General features: G+C 47.4%; 1 protein-coding gene across 3 annotated transcripts in view; it reads right to left on the bottom strand.

The window, feature by feature from the left end:
- The window catches only part of LOC144788347 (membrane-spanning 4-domains subfamily A member 4A-like), a 184,498-nt gene that overhangs the window by 72,464 nt on the left and 86,454 nt on the right, over nucleotides 1-25,580 (bottom strand). The gene's annotated exons all lie outside the window — the stretch shown is intronic.

Raw genomic sequence — 25,580 nt, 5'->3', positions numbered from 1 at the left:
TTTGAAAAAAAAGAAAATGAAATAGTTTATAATAAATGAGCAGAATTAACGTATCAGATTTAAAAAAATAATGCGTTTAGATGTATGAAAATGCAGTAAACAGTCATATCTACTCGTAATAGGCCTCAAATGGCTAAATCAACGCTGCTTGAAGAGCCGACATGACTAAACCTGCTAAAACATGCATAAATTGGTTAGTTCTTGACCTTTCCAAAAACATGTTTTTTAATAAATAATAGTCGCATAATGTTTTCATATATTTCTGCAGAATGTTTCTATTTGCACAAAGATCACTGTTAACTCATAATTAGTTTTTGCCATTCACTGGGGTAATGATGAGTTCATACATAGAGATGGAGCATTTAAAACATGAGCTTGACTTTTTCACTTACTTGTTTTTCCAATAAATGGCTGATATGCTGAAATGTTTTTTTCTTTCCCTTATTTCACATGTTTCTATTTCTACATTGATCATTTTTAGCTAATGTACAAACTTGATATTTCAAAAAGTATAGTTTAACACATGGAAAACTAGACCTGGACAAGACCCAAATGAACTCATAACTGCTACGATTTAGTTGCAATTTTAACATTGCTGTTTGTGGACTGTTGCATTGCAGTGAGAAGATGAGTAGTGATTGTGTTTCCAGGAGTAGATCAAACGCTGAATAGCTGATGGGAGATGAAAGGAACAACATATTTCAAAGCTTCAGAATGTGATGTCTATATGTTTCTAGAGTAAGTTACTACAGGTTTTCCACACCATTCTTTTCCCAGATACATTTTTATCCCGACCTAATGACACTTGCTTTGAGACTCTACTGAGTTTCTAGAACCTCTCTTAATGGGACGTTCTGCTTTGATATATTTTTGATTTATTTTAGCTGACGTTAATACTCAGGGCCCTATTGGGATGGCGGACGGACCTGCGTCCGTCCGCCACCCCCGAGGAAGAGGGACCGTCCGCATGGGCAGCGGCGGTCCCTCCATGGAAATTAGGATGTGACCGCCATCCTGGCGGTCACATCCCCTACATTCAACATTGCGGCAGATGCTGCTTCAAGCAGCACCCGTGGCAAGGTTAAAAAGTGCATGTTGACGTTTGCATGCACGAAGCGGCAGGCACCGATTGGTGCCTTCCGCTTCGTGCACACAAAGGCAGGGGGGTACCATAGGTACCCCCCATGTGCAACCCCCACCTCCCCTTCACCCCTGGGGGCCCGCAACGGGCCCCCAAAGAAAAGACCGTATGCATTTCCACTGTGGAAATGCCGCCGTGGAAAGGCATCGGACCGCCGTCCTAATATGCCTGACGGTGTCTGATAGACACCGCCAGCCATGTTACAGCTTTTCCACCGCGGTCGGAAGGCGACCGCGGCGGAAAAGCTGCAGACGGAAAAAATATCCCCCAGCCAACCTAATCTGACGGGGGGTATTTTTTCAGTCCGCAACGGTTAATCCGCATCCTCCGGGCCGGCGGTGGCTTTCGCCGGCCCGGAGGATGCGGATTATCCGCGATCATAATCGGCCCCTTAATCTTTATGCTTTTCTCACAGTCTCTCGAAGTAGCACTCTTTGTGGGTTCTCATTGACTCCTTTCTCCCATATTCTTAGAATAGGGATTCGTACCTTTATGGAACGCACCTAATGCATTTTTATTAAATGTATTGCTTTTTGATTGATTATTAACTTCTAATAAAACTCTAATGACTAAACTTGATCAATTTATATTGTGATCGAATACAGTGATTTACAAAAAAAATTTAAATACTAAAACCCTTTAACTTATTCCAAACCCCTTTCTTTACTGAAAATAGACTAGTGATTGTGATTGTAATTATGATTTATGTAATGTTTAGTTCTACTCTTCTCCAAAACACCAGCGAAGATTCATTGCATTGGATGTAAGCAATGGAGGGGTTAGCAAATATTTTTTGTAAATAACATATAGAGTACTATGGGTGTCCTCACAGATACCGAGCAGAGACCAACAGCTCACAAGGACGAATTGACTCAGTGGTGTAGAAGCTGCCCCTACAAGTTTGAGAAACTCTGGGGGTGCTGGAAAGAATGTTATGGACTGGACATCATCAACACCTTCATGCAGTGATTAGTAGTTTGGATGTTGTAATGTTCGCAGTACTAAACCCTCAATTGTATTGGAACAAATGATGTTGCATTGCACTTATGCAGGCACTATGCCTCCTGTGTGTTAAGATCCTAAGTGACATCATATAAAGATATGACCACTGCCCCCTGAATTAGGAGATATGTCCTGCTTGCATCTTCTAACTGTCCGCTGCTGAAGCGTGGTCCTTGAACTTTTCCTGTAATGTGCACACTGTTTGATACAAAATCAAATGAATACAGTAAAAACACATATTTCTGCCAGACAATATTCTGGCAAGGATATTTTCATAACAGATCTTTATATCCGGCTATATACATTTCCTTGGTGGCTTAATATATCAACAACAGTGTTTGATGACAACATAGCAGCCCTGGTGGCAACATGGGACCCTGGGGCGCGAGGTCGAAGATAATGCCCCCTCCTCTTACTGGCACCTAGAAAACACATCGGAGCTTCTCATTCTTAGTGGAAGCCCAATGTCACTGTACCCTTGAATGCTCCCTGACTGTTTATGCCCCCAATAAGATCTTTTAAAAGGGAGTCCTGTTTCAAAGTATTTGTTTAAGTTTGAACCCTGGCTCCTATTGTTGTAGTTCCTCAGTATTGTATAGCTTCATGCTTCTATTGTAATGTTTAGTCATTCCTTTGGATTATTTGATGACATTTCCAACAAAAATATATGTATCAGTGCATGTTTGCTAAATTGAATTCTCAGTGCTCAGAGTACAATAAATTCTAATCATTTTTCTGCTTTTAAAGCACTATTTACATACAGGCTTGATGGGATTAACATTCTAAATTCTAGACCTCGAAAAAATATGCTTGTCCAACTAAAAACTATTTTCTACTTGGCAACCATTTTCATGGTAGATTTATAGTAAATGTAAGTATAACTCTCTCATTTTTGGTTGCTTTTATTGTATTCATCTTCCAAATAAAATATACTTTAAACCTTGCTGGATCATATGCAAGATGTTTTTCCATTAGTCCCTGTGTAATTTGGTATTGTCAGTTATAATGTACTCTGTTTCAGTGAACTACAATATTTAGTTGGGTGTTTCCATCGCTGCTTCATGGCTGGGAACCTTTTACCTCTCTCCAATATTGATGCATTTCTCGAAGATCAAAAAGCTTACTCTATGTTGTTACTATATTACTACATTCTCATTCAATATTTTAGATTTTAGTTTTTTGTAGGTCTGATTTCAATCAGTTTCATCAATTCTCCAAACAAATTACAATAAGAATTACAGAGAGGAAGTGGGGTTTGGGGCAGCAACCTAAGTGGATTTACATGGTTTCCAGTTACTTGGCTGGGATGGCAATTAAAGCCAAAGGAGCCTGTTTACGTCTTCTGGAGCATCTCTGCAAATCAGCAGGGATGCACCAGAACAGATGCGTCACGTAATCCCCCCCTTGCGCCACCACAGATGCGTCGCATTTACAATGCGGCACACCATGGTGCAAGGAGGGGCAGATGCGTGATGCATCTTGTGGCGTACGGGCGGCGCATTGCTGGAGTCTCGTCGCAAGCGCGACACAACTCCTGCAATTCACAGGGGCCGCCCATACTCAACATGGTGCCTCACTCCTTACGCCTGTTTCAAGCAGGTGTAAGGATTTGACCAGCAGCGTCGTAAAACTGACTCAGTTTTACATGGCTTTCCTGCGAGGGAACGCCCACCCTGCGACAGAACGCCCACATGAAACCTGACGTAGGTTTCATGTGGTGCAGGGCATACCAACGTGACTCATCTGCCTAGATGCGTCACGTTGTAAATAAGTCGCAACATGGCGCATGGTTTACTCCACCGCTGCGTCACAAAAGTGACGCAACGGCGGCGTAAAAGTGTCGCAAGGGGCTTGTAAATCTGCCCCAAAGTGCTTTGTGGATGGTTATATTGTTCCATTTATGTTCTTATCAGGCTTTGGTGATGGGGGAGTCATTGTGTTAGGCTGTAGGTGAAACACGATGTGTAGCTTTGTGTATTCATTTGGTTTACTTTGCTCTCATGATAATATCTTGTTGATTTACAGCTTTTTCACAAAATAAAGACTTGCACTAGCTCCTCTAACGATGCAAATATAATAATGTCCCTTTCTCAAACGTATCTGCTGTCCAACATTTTGCTGCATGTACCCTTTTAAGTACACCACTTATAACACAAACTTCATAATCTCACTCATTTTTGTGCACTCTTCTTGGAATGTAGAGCTTAATTCTAATGCAGTCTTTTCAGCAGGCGAGTTCTACTCCCAGCTTCCATATTGTTGTAGTTGAAGATGTCACTTCATTATGGGGGTAAATTGATAGGGCACCTGGATGCTGGAAAATGTTGAATACTTGAAGTTGAATATGTCACCAACATAGCTACAGGCGTTTCCTCACTTGCTCTCTGTAAACAGTCATTGAGACACTTGGAACCCAGTGACCTCATTGAGATCCGTGACGGCATGACAACTGATCGCAGAGGAAAATTCCTTCAATTTAGCACAATAAAACATATCTCCTTTCTTTACAATAACAATTGAACTAAAGATTTAGAAAAATGTATCCCATCTGTTTTTACGTAAGTGTTTTAACATAAAAGAATATTACTCTATTTTCCTCTGACCAGAATTACAAGCTAAATTTGACTGAAGTGGAAATATGTTGTAGTGAACAATTATATAAATTGATCTAATGAAATGCATACAATTTCACCATATAGCACATCCGAAGCTAGAGCAGATGTGTAGTATGATTGGAGGTCCTAGTTGTACCACCAGGTCTTAAGTTTCTTGCGGAACTCGACTAGAGATCGGGAGGACCTGATGTGATGGAGAAGGTTGCTCCAGGTTTTGGTGGTGATGAAGGAAAGGAGAGTCCATCGGTTTTGCTTCTGTGGATGCGTGGTATCTGTACAAGGCCGTGTGTGGCTGAGCGAAGTTGCCTAGTTGGATGGTGGCAATTAAGGCAGTGGTTGAGGTAGTCAGGTATGGCATTGTGTTGAAATTGTTTATTAAGTAAAGAAGAGACATACAGTATGGGTGAGCATCATCCAACAACTAGATGTGTTAACTCCGTACAGTAATAGACAGGATGATATGATGCATAGTGCTAAGAAGGGAGGGGGTAAGAGGGCAGTCATAGGAGACATGGTGGGAGACAATATCCAAGAACAGCTGGGAATTACTAAGACATACTCTAAGAGATACTAATGTCCAATAGTGGTAACGAGGAAGGGGAGGGGTGGGGAGGCCTGTCTCTCTGATGTAGGTCTGATGTAGGTCTGACCCCCATATGTCATGTACGACGAGGACTGTTGGGTCTAGGGCGCTGGGGTGGGAGTTTGTTGGAGTGAGAACCCTGGGTAGGAGGCATCGCCTGTATTGAGGAGTGATGGGGCAACTACGTAGGTCCCGGGGGGGGTTGGATGGTGCAGGCAGTGGATGGGGAAGAGGCTAGGGTTGTGTCGGAGAGCAAGGAGAAAAGAAGAGAGGCCCTCTGTCCATGCTGCCAGTGATTCACCCATGCTTTGTTGGGAGGATGGGTGGTGTCGTGAAAGAAGAGGTAAAAGATAGGGCTGATGGGGCTGGGGCTGAATCTGTTACCCTTGGCGCGGGTTTGTGTCGTTTAGTGGGGCTGCATGCCTGGGGAGGGAGGGGGAGGTTAAATGAGGGAGGTAGTGGAGGCAGAAAGAAAGACAAAACAACAAAAATAAGGGTTTTGGGGCGGGAGTAGTAAAGTGCACGAGAAGAGCTAGGAGGGGTGAGTTGTGGGGTTCATGAGGGGGAGGAGGTGTGTGGTGGAAATGGTGGAAATGGGAGGAAGGAAATGGTGGTGGAAATGGGGGGAAGGAGGGAGGGAAGAAAGGGGAAATGTTGGGGAGGAGGAGGAGGCAAGGTATCGTAGGAGTGGGAGGGTGAGGAGGGGAGGCAGACATCGGCATTATGCAAGTACCGAGGGTGGGGTAATGAATTAGAAGGGGGAGGGGAAGTAAGCATTCCGTGTTACGACAGTAGTCAGTTGCGTGAATCAATGTAGTTCAATATAGTTCAATACAATTCAAGGGGGCAGAGAACCTGGGACAGGCTGTCTGTCAATGGTCTTGTCATGGAGGAAGGGTGCCCACATCTGTAGAAATAAGTCAGTCTGGTCCTGCAAGTCATAAATAACGCTTTCGTGTGAGGCTGTTTGAATCATTGCCACAACCCAGGCCTCCTATGATGGGGTACTGGTGACCTCAACTGGTGGAGAATACATATCTTGGCTGATAGCCAAGGCTGTATGGAGTAGTCGGTGCTGTGAGCAAGAGTGTTCCGGTGAGTTTCTTAAGTCATGGAGGAGAATAACTGAGGAGGTCCCCATGTATTGCCATGGAGATAATGTGTAACCAGAAGGGTTGGATCGTAGGACAGATGATATGCGTTATTTCGCAGTGGAAGTTCACGTATCACCAGGAGGTCTCATGGGGCGAGGTCCTGCTCTGTTCAGTTTCGTCTGTGTCCAGTGCCAGTCATGTAGAGTCTTGGCAGGCAGAACTTCAAGCGGGCCTCCCTCGTGCCTTCATCCAGAGCTTTTAAGATGTTTGTCTATTCGTAATCCTCATAGGTGATCTTTAGGTGGTTGTGCCACTTGGCATGAAGAGTTCGTGAAAGGGGTTGCGAGAAAAGGTTGGTAGAGAGCGTGCCGTATAATCCTGACATCACTCCTTTGTGGCGCCCCCAGACGCTCAGATAAGATACTATCGATGAGGACTGTAGGGACTAGGGATGAGGGCCCAAGCAACTTCTTAGGTAGTGCTGCATATGCATGTAGCGCCAAGTTTGTCTCGGGTGTAGGCCAAATTGCTCTCTCGCTGATCAAATGATTGAAGATCTCCATTAAGTAGGAGCTGATCTAAGGTGTGAATGCCTGCTTCCCTCCATTGAGTCCAAGACAAAGTATGTCCGTCAATGCGTATACAGTCGTTGCCCCATAGGTGTGCTTTTTCATGTAGTTGTGGGTTTATCCCGAGTAGGTGGTGTGCACGCAGCTAGGCCTTGTGCATAATGCATAGCACAGGGTGGGTAGGGCCTGGTTAGCGGGTGTGGTTCCTGTATAGAATAGAAAGTCCTGTGCCAGCAGAGAGCATTTCCCGTTCAATGTGGACCCATTCGGTGGGTCAGGGACACCAGGCAAAACGTATGCCAGTTGGGAGAGCCAGAAAGCACAGGCATAATGCTCCACCGATGGGAGGCCCAGGCCACTGCATGAACAGGCTCCATCAGTGTGGTCACGGTAGTCTGGGTTTTGAAGATCCCATACAAAGTATCGAACTTGGGAGTCAAGGAGGCATAGCATGGAGAGAGGCACCTGGATGGGGAGCATCCCAAGCATGTATGTGAAGCGCGGAAACGTACCCACTCGTACCGCCTGCACTCTGCCCCACATGAAAAACCCCAGGTTAGATCATTCCTCAAAGACTCATTTCATCTGGACTAATTATGGGTCTCTGGGCAGAGGGACAGTCCTACAGCAACTGCACCTTGGCAATGAATTGGTCTTCCAAACCAAAGTGTTCCATTGTATAGGTAGTCCCATTCAATGCGGTTTAACGCTTTTTGGAGTCAAGGGAGAGAGCTAACGCATCTGTATGGAGGTCCTTGGCTGTCCAAAGCATACGTGCCAATGTTGAGGAGATGATTTCTGGAGGAGCAGCCTGGTACAAAGCCTACCTTCGTGTGGTGGATCAAAGAGGTTAGAACCTTACTCAAACATGCTGCCAGATTGCTGGCCAGGATTTTCATGTCGCAGTTTAGTCGGGAAATAGGCCTGTAACTGCTACATAGTAGAGGGTCTCTTCCAGGTTTTGATAAGACTGCAATCACCGCCTTATTGGATAGGAGTCCTAGGGAGGACGTCTGCTCCGCTTTCTGAAATGCAGCATACAAGATGTTGACCGTCTCCTCCCCAGACCACTTGTAAAACCCCGCGGAGAAGCCATCCTCCCCCAGAGCTTTGTGATAGGGCAGTTTTGCTATCTCCTATTTGCTGACTCCCCCCTCTAGAAGCTCTCTGCCTTTGTCCGAGAGAAGGGGGAGGTCTACCCCTCTCGTCTGGATCCCCGGGGTGTAAAGCGCCTTGTAAAACGAGGTAAACTTGTTCACAATGACTTCGGAGCGGGTAAGGACCTCACCATCTGCCGAATTTATGGTGCGGATGGCCAAGGCAGCCCAGTGTTGCCATATGGGCCCACCAGCAATCGCCCAGCCTTTTCCGCCTGTTCGTAATGTCGCCTATTCAGCCAAAGACAAGCGTACTCTGCTTTAGAGGTGAAAAGACCGTTAAGGGCCATCCGGGCTTGTTCTAGGAGTCTGCAGTGATGTAGGGTGGGGTGGGTGGAGTAGAGGCAGATATAAGTGGACATGTCCCTCTCCAATTCCTTCTGACAGGTAACGGCCTGTTTATTACCTACTGCGGCATCTCTCATAAGTTGACCGCTTACAGTGGCTTTCACGGCAGCCCAAAGTACACTATAAGAGGCCACCGAGTTTCTATTGTATGAGAGATACGTGGAGATTTGAGTTTTCAGTTGGGATTTGCGCTGGGGTGTGCCGTAACGCTGTATGTTTATGCACCTTGGTTTGCATTCTGGGGTCTAACACAATGCATCTTTAACATTGACGATTACACATTCTGGGTCATTCTACTCCCTTGGTTCACCTTCATTCACAATGCTTAGAGGCAAAGGAGACAAGCAGTTGGCTTGCATATTTTTCCATCCAGTTATTTACTCTACTTTACTCTTGTAAGCGAGAAGCACATCTAGCTAACCTAGCAGAGACTCTGTTAGCCCCCGATGGTTGTAAAACCTTAAGTAAAGGTTTATGTTTAGTACATAATTTCAAGCCTACTCCCCATAAATCCATAGTAAATACTCGGCTCCCCATGCAGCTTCTAATGCTTCATGCTCAATGACAGCATAATTGAGTTTAATGGGACTCAAAGATCTAGAAGCAAAGAACACTCTCCCTCTTTGAGTTGTTATATGTCTGCCACTAATCCATGAGCACCAACATCAACAGTTATTATGCTTGTACCTTTGGGATTAAATGGTGTAAAAATCTGTGAATTAGCATTTTAATTTTTGATGTTTTTAAATGCTTTTACATGTTTCTCTCCCCATACAGACTCCTTTCCTTTTTTACTCTTGTGGGTTTGTTTTCTCAGAAAAATTGTGAACAACAAACTGTGCATAATATTCAATTAGGCCCATGAAAAAGCGTAATTGGTATATTCACTGAGGAGTTGGCACCATCCTGTGGACTTTACTAGATCATCCTTTGACTTGACAAGCCGGCCTGTAATGGTTTACCCACTATGCTTGTTTTTGGTTAAAAGATACCAACATTTCTCTTTGTTAAGTGTTAAACCGACTTCCCTTAGCATTTGCAGTACTTTCACCAAATAACCACTATGCTCCTCTTCTGTGGAATAAAAAATTGGACTACTCATCATACATGGGAAGACGCTGAAAGCTGATGCCAAGCCAGAGACATTCTTGGAACTTGAAACACAGCATCCGTAGTAATGAAAGCAACAAGCTTTTTTGATTTGGAGAGAAGCCAATTGTAAGTCTGATCTGTGGAAATATTTAGCATGATTGAGTTATAAGATTGTTTCTGATATACTCGGCAAAGGAAAACGGTCCATCATTATGCTCAGGTTCAACCTCCTCAAGTCAATACAAAACTTTAAATGATCACTCACTTTTTTGTAAATACTTCTGGAGGCAGTCACTCAGAGGCTTCAACAGGTTGTATGATGCCCTCATTCTGCATATCCCCTATTATTTTCTTCACTTCATTCCTGACCACAATGTGAACCTTCCTCAAGCTATGCCTTACTGGGATCGCTCACTCCTTCAATTTGAATTAATGAGCATAACACTTAAGTGAGCCAATTTTCTCTCTGAAGACATTGGTGAACTTTTCTAACACTGTATCTATCACCTTGTTACCCTGGATAACTAAAACCTGCTCATTAGATCTAGGATCAAGCACAATGTGCAGATCATACAGCTGAACCCACCCAATATGGCTGGGTGATTGTGAGGCACATACATATTTCCTGCTGCCTCCTGAAGTTCGAATGAAACTGTAGAATTAACAAATCCTAAGATTCGTAAATCTTCCCATCAATAACCCTTTGGCTGTATGTCACTGGCCTGTATGGGCCAGATTCACAGAATGAACTTAAGACTCAATCCTACACTTACTACTATTTTGGTATTCACAGAATGCACTTACTACGTTTGGCATTCACAGAATGAACTTACTACTTTTGGTAGTTTTGTCTTAAGTCTGTCTTAAGTCTGTATTAAGACAAACTTAAGACAAAATCCTAACTTCTGTGAATACCAAAAGTAGTATGTTCATTCGGTGAATGCCAAAAGTAGTAAGTGCATTCTGTGAATACCAAAATAGTAGTAAGTTTAGTAAGTATTAAGTTCATTCTGTGAATCGGGCCCTTACAGAGGTGTGTGACCATACTTTGTAAAATAGATTGCAGAACTATGGTGTACCTTGCTCCAGGATCAATCATCAATTCTATGTGTGCACCTTTCACTAAGAAACTTAATTTTCTCATGTCTTCTTTGCTTTGGATGCACAATACTGTTTCTGGCATTTTATCTTTCTCCTCCACATCAGCTACTCTAGATTTGGATCCATCCTTGAACGCCAATGATTTATATTCTTTCCTACTACATACAATTCTTTATGCCTTGCAAAACATCCTTTGAAGTCTGTTGCATATGACAGTAGTACCTTTTACATGCTTGTTTGAAGTACGATTTGCAGGGTTTGTCTTTACTTCTTACTGTGAAGGTCTTTTCTGTTGCATCTTGACTCTTCAAAGACGTTGAGTTCTGTCTCTTTTCTACAGCATTTACTTAATTTAACATTCAGCAGCACACCCAGATAGAGGAAATCACCTCCATTGAAGTTTTTGTGCACAAAACAATCACCCCTACAACGCAGACACCCTTGTGTGCCAGCCCAGGGGCAAAGGACAGGAATGCGCCCTATCTGATACATATAGTGCATTCCTGCCCTTTTATTGTTCAATAGGGCAGTGCAGCAGGAAGGCTTGATGCACTGCCCTATGGCAAAATATTGTAAATGAGGCACTCAGTGTGTAAATACCGGAGCGAGGAAGTTGGACTAAGAGGTAATGCTGTATATTTGAAGCTTACTATATCACCACCAGCACAAGAGGAGTTCCTTTGCTGGTCAACTGTCACTGCGCCCCATGTAGATTTTTGGTTACAGTGAGGACATGACAACAGTGATGTCCGACTCTTGAGAGTGTAGAACTATTACCAAACGCCCCTCCAAACTAAAAAGCTAGTTCTCTAAATTCTTTCTGTCAACTTTACCTTTCTTCGGGTTGTAAATTTGTATTGCAGAATGTTTGTTTAGCCTGCATTAGGTTTCTTGAGAATGAATCTGTGCATCTCAACATTAAAGGTTTAACAACTGCTGACTTTTTTAATGAGTTGTTATCCTCCATTGTTATGGCTATCATAATCTGCCTTGACTATATATTCAGTCTTAATCACTGATTTAGTTTTTCTTTTTCACATGTAAATATGTATTTCAGAATTTTTATATTGCATTCCCTGAACAGTTTTCCTGCCTTTTGGGTCGTGGTAACTGGCAGCGCTTCGGAAAATATAAAATCTCCAAAAATATATAAATAGGCTAATATTTATTGTTTGGCAGTATCGGCCAATTAAAAAAAGCTTTAATTGAATAGTCTGAATGAGAGAGGTGGAGCAAATCTGAAATGTATAGTAGTGTTAGAATATTATGTGATGTAATGCCTCCAGGGCTGGAAGGCGATTTGTTTGGTGACACTGTCAGATTAAATCTGGGGGTGGAGTTACAGTGTGCTTGAATGCAGTGCCTCTCACTGGTTAGCTCGAGTTTCACAGAGAAGCGCCTCTGAGTATCAAAGGTAGAAAGATTTTAGAAGACAATGTTTATTCTAGTCAGAAGATAGATTTGAGATGCAAATTATTAAAGGGGATATGTGATGTAGCACCTAAATTGCTAAATTTGCAAATGAAGACATGGAGTCTTGCATTTCACTGGTATTTGCATATAAATGACATGATTCAGGTTAAAGGACGTACTCTCCATGCATCTAAAATTAATATTGTGTGAAATGTAATGCATTTTTATATATGCGGAATGCACATTGTGCAATTTAAAGGTATGGATTTGAAGTTCATTTAGATGACCTTGTTTTGTCTCCCGGCACCCAGTTGTTGAGAGTAAACTAAAGTCTGCCAAATGTGTTCATATCATCCCATATTGTAGCAAGTGCCGTAAATCAAGTATTTGTTTTTTTGTATTAATCTATAGTTAACGGAAGTAGATTTAATTCCTAAATGCTGAAACAAATGTGAGATCAACAAGAGTAAATAACATTTTTTAGCATTTATTTCTGTAAAATGGAATGAGACCAAGCCCTAATAAAGTCAAAATCATTCAAGCTATATCTGAGATGCACTTCTTGGAATGGGAAGGTACTGTACTCAGATCATATCACAATTAGCAACGATTAACGCATCACGGCTAAAATTTAGAAAGGATGTATATGCAGCATCCACCACAGCTCTGGAGAACGAAAATCACTACGCCACACATGAAGCTCTGGACCACGTCTTTATTTTTCAGCATGCAACCATTAACTGAACACACTGCATCATTGACCACACCCAAACACACCCCAAACACCTCTCAAATGATTACATAACTTTATAAGGAGTCCACGTAGGAACACGATGGTCACAAAGTCACACAACACTATAACTCCCTCTTTGGTAAATAAAAAATACGGACAACATATATACATTATAGTTTCTCAATGAGTCACACCAATCTTCCTGATTGAGTCATACGAGGTTAAAGAGTTGCACTGTCATCTGGAATCGTAGCTGTTGATTCAGATGCTTGACTTGGGCACTCAGGTGGGCTTGTCTCACTCGTAAGGTCTGGAGTGGACGAAGATCGCGACAGATGCTTGAAATGTGATGAGCTTCTTGTAATGGACTTACCGGGGTTCTTTACTTGGCATGACTCTTAATGGTTCAGCATCAAACGGGGCGTCAGTCTTGAATTTCTGTATTTGTTTGACTAGGACCTGGTCTGCTTCCTTGAAATTCATGTCCCAAGCGCATCGGCGCTTATGTGCATAAACCTTCTTCTTACTTTTGTAAGAAGTGTTGGTTACAAAATCTCATCAGTATCTATTACTTGGCATGTAGTCCACTGTGGTAGCTTTGTCTCAATGGCTCTCACAAAGAGCAAGGTGGCAGAGCTATCACCTGATGTGGAAGGGGGGTAGATCAATAGGCACATAGGACTGGGCATAAGGCTAACCTGAGAGCGATTCCTTTGAGTGCAGCGAGTTAAACCACTTTCTTCTTCTGTTAAAGGGTGGACCTTTGTCATCCTTAAGAATGGAGGGAACATCCCATGCTGCGAAAATATCATCCAGCCTTTTGATGACTTTGTCATGGGTGGTTGATGATAAATCTTCAACTAAGGGCAAACGTGAGTACTGGTCAATAACTACTATGAGATGATGACTATTGTTTAAGGGTCCTAAGAAATCAACTGCAATTTTTTTCCATGCTCGGTTAGGAAGGTCTGTCATACTCCACAGATACTGCGTGGTCTTGGGAGGTAAGTTTTTACACAGGTGACATGCTTTCAGTTTCTTCTCAACTTGTTCGACCAGGCGAAGAAACCACACTCGGACTCTGAGAGCTCCCTTGGTGGCTACAATGTAACAATGTCCTTTGTGTGCCAGTTCAATAACTTGTTGTCTCAAATTCTTAGGAATGACAATCCTCAAACCTCTTTGTATAGTAAAAACTTGATTGATAGATAGTTTTTCATACACATTTTTGAATTCTTTTACATTTAAATTTATATCAAACGGGAACAAGCCGGAGAGGCAAGATGGCGCCTGCACAACAGACGTCTGTGTGAGCTACTCCGTTTGGGCGATCCGAACGAATACCACATTGGAGCCCCAGCTGCTGGTTTGCTCTTCTGTCGACATTCCTGGCTGCGGGATTGCTGTTTAGGACTGCTGCGGTGTGAAGGAGCCGGTGTTCGACGTTTGGTGTAAGCCGCGGATGCGGTGAACCGTGTATAGGTTGCTTCAGTGTCAGCCGATTCCGGGAGGTGCCACTGACGAGGCACGCCGGCGTTCGGCGTTCGTGCAAGCCGCGGCTGCAGCGAACCGTGAATAGGGTGTTTCGGTGTCAGCCGATTTCGGGAGGTGCCGCCAACGAGACACAGCTGAGACGCCGAGCGCTGGAGGAGGCTCGCGAACTGAGCGAGCCGAGAGAAGCGAGGTGGGAGAGACGAGCGGCTTTTCTCAATGGAGGTTGGAAAACAGTCCCTCGGGGAAAACGCCAGAACCAGGGGGAGAGACTTGAGAGACTTGAGATTAAGCAAAACATCAATTTAAAAATACTTAAAAAGTGGAGGATAGGGCGTGGCCAAGATGGCGGCTTGGTAGGACGTGTCCGCGGAGGCTCCCCAGGCCCGATCCCCCACCAGGGATAGTTGCGGACCACAGCCTTGACCAAGCCGGCCACAGCGAGCGGACAGACACCCGGCAGTCCTCCGAAGCCGAGGAGCCGCAGACTAGACCTTGGTACAGAGAGAGGCGCCGAGGAACAGTGACACCTGGCAGCCACCGGAAGGCGCGAACGGCCCCGTCCCGCACCCCGGCACCTGGAAGCCCAGCGTGGCCGCTCCACAGCATCGCGGGAGCGGGGAAGGCGAAACTAGGACCCCCGGTGACATCCGCGAGGTTCGAACAGTGACGCTCCGGGCGGGGAGTCCGGAGGCCTGGCGGAGAGTGGAGCGGTGCCGGGCTCACCGGCCCCCAGATCTACGCAAGGCCCCGGCGTGGGCCTGGTAGTGGACGGTGCGGCCGGAGCACGTAACTGGCCGGCGGCAGCACGGAGCGAGACCCAGGAGGCGACCGGGAGCACGAGCGGCCCCAGCACCGGAGGTAGGGAGTGAGGACGTCCCCCCCTGCGAGGCAGCGAGAATCCACGGGGCCCGGGTGCAAGGGCAAAGGGAGAACGGTGCGCAGACCGGGGGCAGCGGGGGTGCGGCTGTGGACCTCCCCCTCCCCCCCCCAGCGAGAACAGCGCCGCAGCGCACACACGGAGGCACAGACAGCCTTTGGGCCCGTTTGAGGAGGGGGCCGCGACCCAGAGACACAAGAGGCCCCGAAACTATGGCGAGACTAGGCCCCTGGGACTGCTAGTGGGGGCGGTGGACCCCGAGTAGTGGAGGCCTGGGAGGTCGAACGCGGGCCCAAGGACCGACCACGTGTGCAGGGGCCTACGCTAAGCACGAACAGGAGCAGCAGAGAAGGGACTCAGAGGGGAGGCACCGGGGACGAGAAGCCGGCCCCCACCTCGCGACCGGAGCACGCCTGGGGACCCTACGGGGGCGCCCGGTGCCCCGACCAGGCTGAGGCCTACGGCCCAGACAGCGACCGCCATGACGACCGGCAGTCGCAAGGGGAACCGCAACATCTCAGAGATGCTGTCCAAAGGACCCCCCAAAGCGGACAAAAGCCCAGACAAGCCGGCATCGGGCCCCCCCCCCCAGGGGGAAGGGACTTCCAGAAGGCGACACGCCGGCGACTAAGGCATTTATGGAGGCCCTCTTCACTTCCTTGAAAGATGATATTCAAACTTTCCGACAGGAGATGACCGGGGAATACAAGGAACTCAGGCGAGACGTCGACGACCTGGGGGAAAGGGTGGCGGCCAACGAGCTCTCAGGCCAGGCCAGGAGCGAGGAAATAGAATCTCTCAGGCAGGAGATCGTCCGCCTTCACGACCAGCAGATGGACCTACAGGCCCACACGGAGGACCTGGAGAACCGCTCCAGGCGGAATAACATTCGGGTCCGGAACGTGCCACTCAAGGCGGAGGGGGACGACATGGCGGGGTACCTACAAGCGCTCTTCCGGATGGTGCTGGGAGAGGGAGAGGACTTCGCGATTCGCATCGACAGGGCCCACAGGGTGGGCCCGGCCCGCCGGACCCAGGGCCCCCCAGCGGACATCCTGGCCTTTCTGCCTGACTACCCCCTGAAGGAGCACATACTGAGAGAGGCCCGTCTCAAGCAGCCCCTTCGCTTCCGAGACCACACTGTGGACCTCTTTCAGGACTTAGCTGCGTCCACCCTACAGAAGCGGAGGGCGTTCAGGGTTGCCACCGCCTTCCTGCGTAAGGAGGGGGTCCCCTACTCCTGGGGGCACCCTTTCCGCCTTGTCTTTAAGTGGAATGGCACCCTCCACCAATTGTGTTCCCTGCGAGACACTTGTGCAGTACTGGACATCCCCTACGAGGAACCACCCCAAGACGGCACGAAAGAACGGCGGCCCCCCGGAGCCACGTCGGGCTCCCCCGGGACGTCGGGGGACGGATGGCAGAAAGTGCGCCGGAATAAGCTACGGAAGAAGAATCTCAAGCCTGACCCGGACACGGTGGCCCAGGAGAAGGCCGCAGCGATCCACGAAGTATCTAAAGACACCGGCTCCGCTTCCTGAGTCGACTCCAGCGACGGTCGTCATCAGCTAAGTTTTGACTCCTGGTTGGGGGGGGCTGGGGGGCCGAGAGCCGCCACTGCCACACACCCATTCATTGACTCATTCACTACAGTCCTAGACTGTCTAATGATTGGCCTGGGACTATGTTCTCCAGTTGGGGGGGGGGGCGGAAGGGATGGTTGGGGGGGGAGTTGGGGCTGGGGTGGGCACGGGGGGGGCTCGGTGTGTTCAGCCTGGATTAGCGACAGGAACTCGGGGTAGGGCCAGCGGGGGGCTCAGGTCGAAGCAGGTGAGAGGCTCGAATACCCATGGCTGTTGATACCATACGTATACTTTCCCTTAATGTTAAGGGACTCAATAACCCCATCAAAAGAAGGGCAGTCCTCTCCTTCCTGGAGCGCTCTGAGGCCGAAATCTGTCTGCTGCAAGAAACACACCTGCTAGCGAAGGATTGGCATCGCATGAAAGCAAGAGCCTTCCCCCACCAATTCTACTCTGCGACCAGTGAGAAAAAAGCTGGCGTAGCCATCCTGGTGGCCAGACACTTTAGAGGGCGGGTTGGGAGCAAGGTGGCGGAGATCAGGGGTAGGCTCCTAGCACACACGATTCATGTAGGCACTTCTTCCTTCACGTTAGGATCTCTCTATGCACCCAACACGAAACAGGAAGCCTTCTTGAGGGGAGCGCTGTCTGAGACGCTGGCTGGCGATTTGAGGCAGGTGGTGGTGGGGGGCGACTTGAACCTGGTCATGGAAAACGTGGTGGATAGGTCCGGGAAGAGGTTTGGGGACACCGGAGCACTGTCGGTGGCCGGGAAGCAGTGGCTGGGGGAAAGGGGACTGATTGACCTATGGCGGGATAGACATCCCACGGCCCCGGGTTACACCTTTTACTCACACGCACACCACACCTACGCTAGAATAGATCACTTCCTGGGCTCCCGAGACATGTTACCCATGGTTCATGACATTGACACCACCCCGGCGGCACTTTCGGACCACGATGCAGTGATCCTCCACCTGGTGGTTCCGCGCACTCCCCCACACAGAGGCAGATGGCGACTCAGGGAAAGTCTACTCTCCCGCAAGGGAGTGGCGGAACAACTGTCCCAAAGCATTTCCGACTACCTGGCTCACAACGACACAGGGGAGGTGTCTCAGGCGACATTGTGGGGAGCGCTTAAAACGGTCATAAGGGGCGAAATCATGGCAATCGCGGCGGCGGACAATAAGGAGCGGAAGGAACGGAGGCGGGATTTAGAGACGCAGGTGCTAGAGCTGGAGCGGGTTCACTGCCGGACGGGTGCTCCCCGAATTTGGCGCAAGCTGAAGGCGGCCAGGGCACAACTGGCGAGCTTAGATCTGGACAGGGCAGAATGCGCGGCGCTCCGCCTCCGCCACACTTACTACGTGGGGGGAGACAAGACAGGCCGCTTGCTGGCTAGCAAACTTAAGGCCAAAACCGTCCGCTCCCAGATCACAGTGATCCGCAGTGACGATGGCGTAGAGGCCCGGGAGGATGCCCGCATAGCGGAGACATTCCGTGCCTTTTATGCGCAGCTGTATGCCGCCGACCGGACCGTCGGGGAGGAGGCGGGAAAGTCCTACCTGGACACTATGGAGGTCACCGCTCTTAATGAAACGAACTCCTCGGCGCTGGACGCCCCTTTCCGTTTGGAGGAAGTCATAGCAGCCTTCGCCCGCCTCAAGCCCCTAAAGGCTCCGGGCCCGGACGGCTTTTCCGCAGGCTTCTATAAGACCTTTTGCCCCCTCCTGGCACCGGTCCTCACGAAGCTGTTCAACTCGTTCGGGGGCCAGGGTTCGATCCCGAAGGAGATGTTAGAGGCGGAAGTCATAGTCCTTCCAAAGCCGGGCAAAGACCCCTCAAGATGCGCAGCATATAGGCCGATCTCGCTTCTCAACATCGACCTTAAGCTCTTCACGGGCATCTTGGCCTCCCGCCTGGGTCCATGCCTACCAGGCATCATCGAACCTGATCAGGCGGGCTTCGTCCCCTCCCGGCAATGCGCGGACAACACTAAGCGCATTATGCATGTCATAGACAAAGCTCATTTCAACGCCTCGGACGCGGCTCTGCTCTCGGTGGATGCCGAGAAGGCGTTCGACAGAGTCGACTGGAGATTCCTGGAACACACGTTGCTTAAGTTCGGCGTGGGCCCTCGCTTCCGCTCTTGGGTGGCAGGATGTTACACGTCCCCTAAAGCAACCGTCAAAGTCAATGGGGTTAGCTCCAAACCGTTCGACATCCAGAGAGGCACGAGACAGGGTTGCCCCCTCTCGCCGCTCCTGTTCGCTCTCTATATTGAGCCGTTCGCCCAGCGCGTCCGGGACAACGATGCCATTGCCGGAATCAAGTTCGGGGGCATGGAGCAAACCATAAGCCTCTATGCTGACGACATTCTGGTAGCAGTGGAGAACCCGAGGGTCTCCTTGCCGGCCCTCCTGTCGGAAATGACCGCGTTTGGGGGGGTGTCGGGCTTTAAAATGAACATCCAAAAATCCGTCGTCCTGCCGCTAGGTAGCAACACCCGGCCGGCCAATAGAGCATCGCTGCAGGTCGGGGGGCTCGAGGTCAGCACCACCATACAATATCTGGGGATAGACTTGACGCCAGCGACTACCCAAACAGTGGACCTTAACTACACTAAACTACTGTCGCGAGCCCAAGGGGACATAGCGAGATGGAAACAACAGCCGCTCTCGTGGCTGGGCCGTGTGGCAGCCATAAAAATGTCCCTTCTACCCAAGATCCTCTACATATTTCAGACTATCCCAGTCACTCCCCCACTGGGGATGCTGAAAAAGCTACAGGACATCCTGAACCACTATGTTTGGGCGAACAAAAGGTCTAGGATGCGGCGCGACTTGGTCACGAGACCGACGGCGGAGGGGGGCTTGGGGGTCCCAGACCTGAGGCGCTACTTCCAGGCGTCTCAGCTTAGATTCCTCCTGGAGTGGTCCCGGCCAACTTCGGAGAAGCACTGGTTGTTCCAGGACAGGGCCATGGCGGGCCTGCCCCTCTGGAAAGTTCCCTTCCTCGCACGCCCAGACAGGCCGCCATACCTCAAGAAATCCCCAATCACCAGGACCCTAATGCAAGTGTGGGATGCAACAGCGGTCTCGAGGGGCCTGACAACCTTTCCCTCCCCCATGACGCCACTGCTGGACAACCCAGCGTTCCCGCCAGGCCAGCCCCCGGGCTCGTTCCATCAGTGGAGGCAGTCCGAATGCCGCTCCGCAGGCCACTTGTTTGACACGGAGGGCTTTTTGACCTGGGACATAGTGACGGCAGACTATTCACTGGATAAGCCACTTCGCTACCAGTATTTCCAGCTAAGGCATTGGCTGACGCACGCCGATGTGGCGCCATTGACGAGCCGCACTCTTACACCCTACGAGCGATGGATCATGACCAAGACCTCAGATACAGGGTCCATCACTGACTTATATTCGATGCTATCTCCCCCTCCTCCTACGGAGAAGTCGGCCGGGCAGAGGCGCTGGGAGAGAGAACTGGGGCGCACCCTTTCTGCTAAAGAATGGACAGACATCTACTACCGGGCTCACCACACGGCCAGAAACACGGCTAGCAAAGAGGCGGCGGTAAAGATCGCCTGTTACTGGCACCTGACCCCAGAACGCCTACACCAGGGAAACCCGAGTAAGGACCCCAAATGCTGGAGGGGGTGCAGGCAGACGGGGACCATGCTACACATTCTATGGGACTGCACGGAGGTAAGGGAATACTGGGAAGCGGTACTTAAGGACATAGACACACACTTTGACACCGACATTCCACGTTTCCCAGCCTACGCTATCCTCGGACTCCCAAACAGCCTCACTTTCCCACTCAAGTCCATGCGGGGAAAACAGATGGGATTGGCGATGGGGGCAGCCTCCCAGCACATCTTGTCGCTATGGGGGACCAAGAGAAAGCCCACACACACAGGGTGGTTACATAGGTTATGGTATATCATGGGGATGGAGAGGATACAGGCCGCGCTCACGCAGTCCTCCGAGACCTTCAGAGAAACATGGCAGCCACTCATCTCTTTGCTTTCCCAAGAATTTACGGAGCTTACGTGCCCGAAATATCTCAGGGTCCTGAAACTGGCGGAAGGGTTTCGAGACGTAAGAGCCAGAGTGGAACATAAGGTCTAGCCTGACCCCGAATAGTCACCATTAAGCGCTACGAGGAACACACCGGGCGAGGGAGGGGGGATGGAAGGGTAGGGGTTTGATGGAGGGGAGGGGTAGGGCACGGTTGGGGATAGTTGAGGGGGTGGGTTTGAGGGGGGTTGGTAGAAAAGAGTTCTCGCGGACGGCGAGGGGCAGGCCTCCCACTGTGCAAGCATACATGGACACATGGCCCTGCCTCACTTATTGAATGCACAGATGGGTACCATGCATCGTAGGGGATGGTCGCAGCGACTGTGCTCCCTGTCCGTTCTGGTCATTGTATACGTGTTTTTGCTTTGTGGAACTCAATAAAAATATATATTTGATCAAAAAAAAAAAAAGTGGAGGATACTGATATGATATTTGCTACCGGCCAGCAGTGAATTTAAAATCTGCCAAACTGCCAAACTGAAGGTGAGATGACACGACATTGTAGTGGTGTTACTGACACTATTTAAGGGCAAGATACTTTTGTATTGGGAATAGTGCTATACTGCTGTACTGCTGCACATAGGACTTTGGCTTAACCCTAAATCAAAAAGACTGGAAGACTGGAAGATTAGAAAACAGAAACTCTCTCCTCTTTTCTTTTTTTTCCAAGCACCACTTAAATCTATTATGGGCCCTAAAACAGCCCGTGGCGGGAAAACAAGACCCAGTGGTGAGAGCCAGATTGGGACACGGGCTGCTCTTGCAGCAAAATCAAAACAAAATGGGGCTATTGATGATCTTGATGCCAGTCAAATAGGTACTCCAAAAATACCGCAAATGTTTAATACTAAAACGAAAAACCCAGTGTCAGCCGGAGGTGGGGTTGAAAAAAATAAAAATAATATCATTGATGACCTGGAGGTTTTAGATGCTGAAAATGATCAAGATAAGACTTTGGTGGAAAAACTTGAACAGCTAGTAGTCTCTCCAGTGGCCTCTCCAACAGCCCCGCTTGGCTTTTCTACATCACAAATACCTACGGCTTACGATCCTATTACTGACGTTGCCACTGAGGCTGCCGATGCCGATATTAACGTTGAGGTAGATCCCACTAGGATTGAAGGGGCAGAAGGTGATCCAATCAGTAGTAAGGATAGTGAATTTTATTCACTTTCAGAACACTCTGAGGGCTCTGATTTGGAGGGCGACCTAGAGGATGAAGTGGAGACTTCCTCTGTGGAAAATATTAGTAAGGAAGCTTCTTTTATCACTACAGCTAATCTACAAGTGGACAGTAATTGGAGTGAGGAATTATCTAATGGAGATACGACTACAATAGATAAAGAGGTTTTACTGGACCAATGTTGCCAAGAAGATCAAGCAAGTTCTGCTGAACAAATTAGTTTTAGCCCTGGGATTTCAAGTCAAGCTCCAATAGATATTATTTTGAAAGCCATTTCTGATCAACGCATGGAGGCTAAAGCCGAACATCTGAAAACACATAATGCTTGCAAAAAACTTCAAAATACTGTGCGACGGTTGGCGAAATCGTGTAATGATTTTACAGACAGAATGGTAGAAGCGGAAGGTTGTATCTCTTCATTGGAAGATCAAGTAACACATATTAAAACCGATGTTGACGGCATAAAGGCTCAAAAAGATGATGTGAGCATAAAATTGGTTGATTTGGAGAACAGTTTACGCCGTAACAATTTGCGAGTTTTGGGTGTACCCGAAGGACGTGAGGGACAGGACTTGCGACAGTTTGTAGTCGAACTTTTTGAAGAAGCTTTTCCGGAGGTCAAAGATTGGCAGTGGTCTCATGAGATTCAAAGGGCACATCGCTTCCCATTTCGTAAGCAAACAATGCAGGGTAATCAAAGCCATCTATACCCCCGCGCAATCTTGATATCTCTAAATAACTTTCTGGCAAGACAAAAAGTATATGATCTGGCAAGACTGGATAAAAAGCGCTCTGGAAAGGGTATTGAATTTTTTGTACGCCCTGATTATTGCCACGCCACCGTAGAAAATCGCTGGTGAATGCACCAGCTCATTGCTCCATTTCAAAAGAAGGGCGCTCAAGTTTTTCTCCTTCAACCATCTACATTAAAGACTGTATATAAAGGGCAGAGTCGGTTCTTTACAACTGAGGCTCCAGCGAAAGAATATTTAAACTCTTTAGCATGAGGAAAAAGTTATAAACTTGAATATATATCTGTCTATATGGTTTATACCTCATGCTTCTTTTTCATAGGTTAACGGATACGCCCAAACTTGAGAGGTGTCTCACACACATCAACGGGGCGATAGGCCCCTTTGCCTTAGTTTTGGGGGAGGGTCACATGGGGAGGGGGGACGGGTGTGCTGGGGGAGGTCGGTTTGGGGGGGTACGGGGGTGTGCTGGGGAGAAAAAGGGGGAAAATTCAGTCAAAGCCATAGTCAAAGCCATAGAATAATTAGAATGTTTAGTCGAAATATGTTGTTTTTTCTTTCTGGGTGCAATTGTGTAAGGAATCTATTTAGTAGCCATGGCTAGTTGTAATCTGCGCATGTGTTCATTTAATGTATGTGGCCTCAATAATATTCAAAAGCGAAAACGCGTGATGCATGAGATTCGTTTGATCCAACCGGATATAATCTGTCTCCAGGAGACGCATATACCATGGTCAAATAGAAAAGTTCTGAACGATCTTGGGTATATAGTACTGGCAGCTTCACAACAATCTACTATGAATCGAGGAGTGGCTATATTGGGGCGACAATCTATAGTAGCAACAGGGAAAATCAAAGTGGATTGCTTGGGACGCTGGGCAATTGCTGAATGTGTTATAGGGAATGTTGTTGCTACTATATGTACAGTATATGGATCTAATATTGATGACACTGCAATGATAGAATTTTTGAATGTAGAGTTGGCTCTATGGGGTACTCCATTATTTCTACATGGTGATTTTAATATTCATGGGGAGTTGAATACTTGTGATTGGGGGTTTAGTCGATACTTAGGTAGGAAACCTAAAGTATTTAAAGAACTACGGCAATTGCTACGTCAACATGGTTTAAATGATGGGTGTCCTTTAGCAAATCCCCAGGATCCTGGCTTTACGTTTTTTTCTTCATCTCATAAGAAATTTGTGCATCTTGATTATATTTTTCTACCTCGGTTTATGGCTGAAGGGTCCCGAATGTCTGTAATGCCACAAATTACTTCTGATCAAGCTCCGATTGTTATAGACATGCCCCTGCTTAAAATCCAGCGTAAAAAAAGGTCCTTTACATTTAATAAGAAACTTCTCTCAGACGAAATCTATTTGCAACAAATTTTAGAATGGGCTCAGCAGTTTTTCGATTTTAATAGGGGCTCTACCTCCTACGCAATGGTATGGGACTGCTTTAAGGCAGGTTTACGTGGTGAAACCTGCAGTTACGGCTGGAGTCTTCAACAGGAAGCGAAAAATAAAATGACTCAACTTCTACAGGACTTAACAAATGCAGAACGTGATTTAACACCTGATATTAGTTAACACCGAGATAGTAGTGCCGTTCAAGACAAAGTTGCCAAGTGTAAGGCTAAGATTAATGGGGTGTGGAGCCAGGACATAGCACGCCAATATAAATGCCATCGTGCTGAGAGATATGAATATGGGGAGAATGTGGGAAGATGTCTAGCTCAAAGAATGCGGGGGCGTCAGACAGCACAGCGTATAACATCTATAGAAAATCGCCAAGGTATTCTTGTAGAGTCACCAGAGGGTATTCTTCAGGTATTTCATGATTATTATACAGATCTGTACACTCAAGAAAAATTTTCTATTGATTTAATTGATCAATATATAGATAGACTTGACTTAACTCAATTAGATCCCGTGCTTAAAGAAGACTTAGAGCTGCCAATTACAATGCAAGAACTTGAAAGTGCCCTTAAAGAATTGGCTCTGGGGAAGGCTACTGGTCCCGATAAACTTCCTTTAGAGATATACCGTATCCTGTTCCCTATTATTAAAGATGATATGTTGGCGACGTTTTTAGACGCCCAAAATGGAAATCCCCCCCCATCATGGGATGATGCTAGTATAATCGTATTCAAAAAGAAAGATAAGCCTTCGCATCTTCCTAGGTCATACCGACCTATTTTACTTATTAACGTCGATGCGAAACTATACTCCAAAATTCGTGCGAATCGGCTGATTCAAGTTGTGCCGGCACTTGTTTCTGAACAACAGCATGACTTTCTTCCAGGTCGTGGCACGATCAATCACATACATCGTGTTATTGCAACTTTAGATTATGCTACTGCAAGTCGTACAAATGTTGGTTTGGTGCTTTTAGACGCCGAAAAAGCGTTTGATCGTGTTGCATGGGCATTCTTATGGGCGATCTTGGGAAAAATGGGGTTTGGACCACGATTTATATTTGCTTTACAAGTTATATATAGACACCCCAGGGCCAAGATATGCTTGTCAGGCCAAGAACCAACAGCAGTTAACATCACTCGGGGCACACGGCAGGGGTGCCCATGCTCACCATTACTATTTGCCATGTACATAGAACCACTTTTAAAAATGTTGATGTCATCTACACATATACAATCTATGGTTCTACCCGGGGGTAATGTACACGTGTTAGCTTACGCTGACGATGTCGCGATCCAGAATCTGCATTATGCGAAATTGAAAGCCCGACTCGT

Source organism: Lissotriton helveticus, chromosome 1_1 (assembly GCF_964261635.1).
Source record: "Lissotriton helveticus chromosome 1_1, aLisHel1.1, whole genome shotgun sequence".
NCBI classification, from domain to species: Eukaryota; Metazoa; Chordata; class Amphibia; order Caudata; family Salamandridae; genus Lissotriton; species Lissotriton helveticus.
Note: the sequence above shows the minus strand (reverse complement) of the source record. Positions and strands in the feature narration are given on the sequence as shown.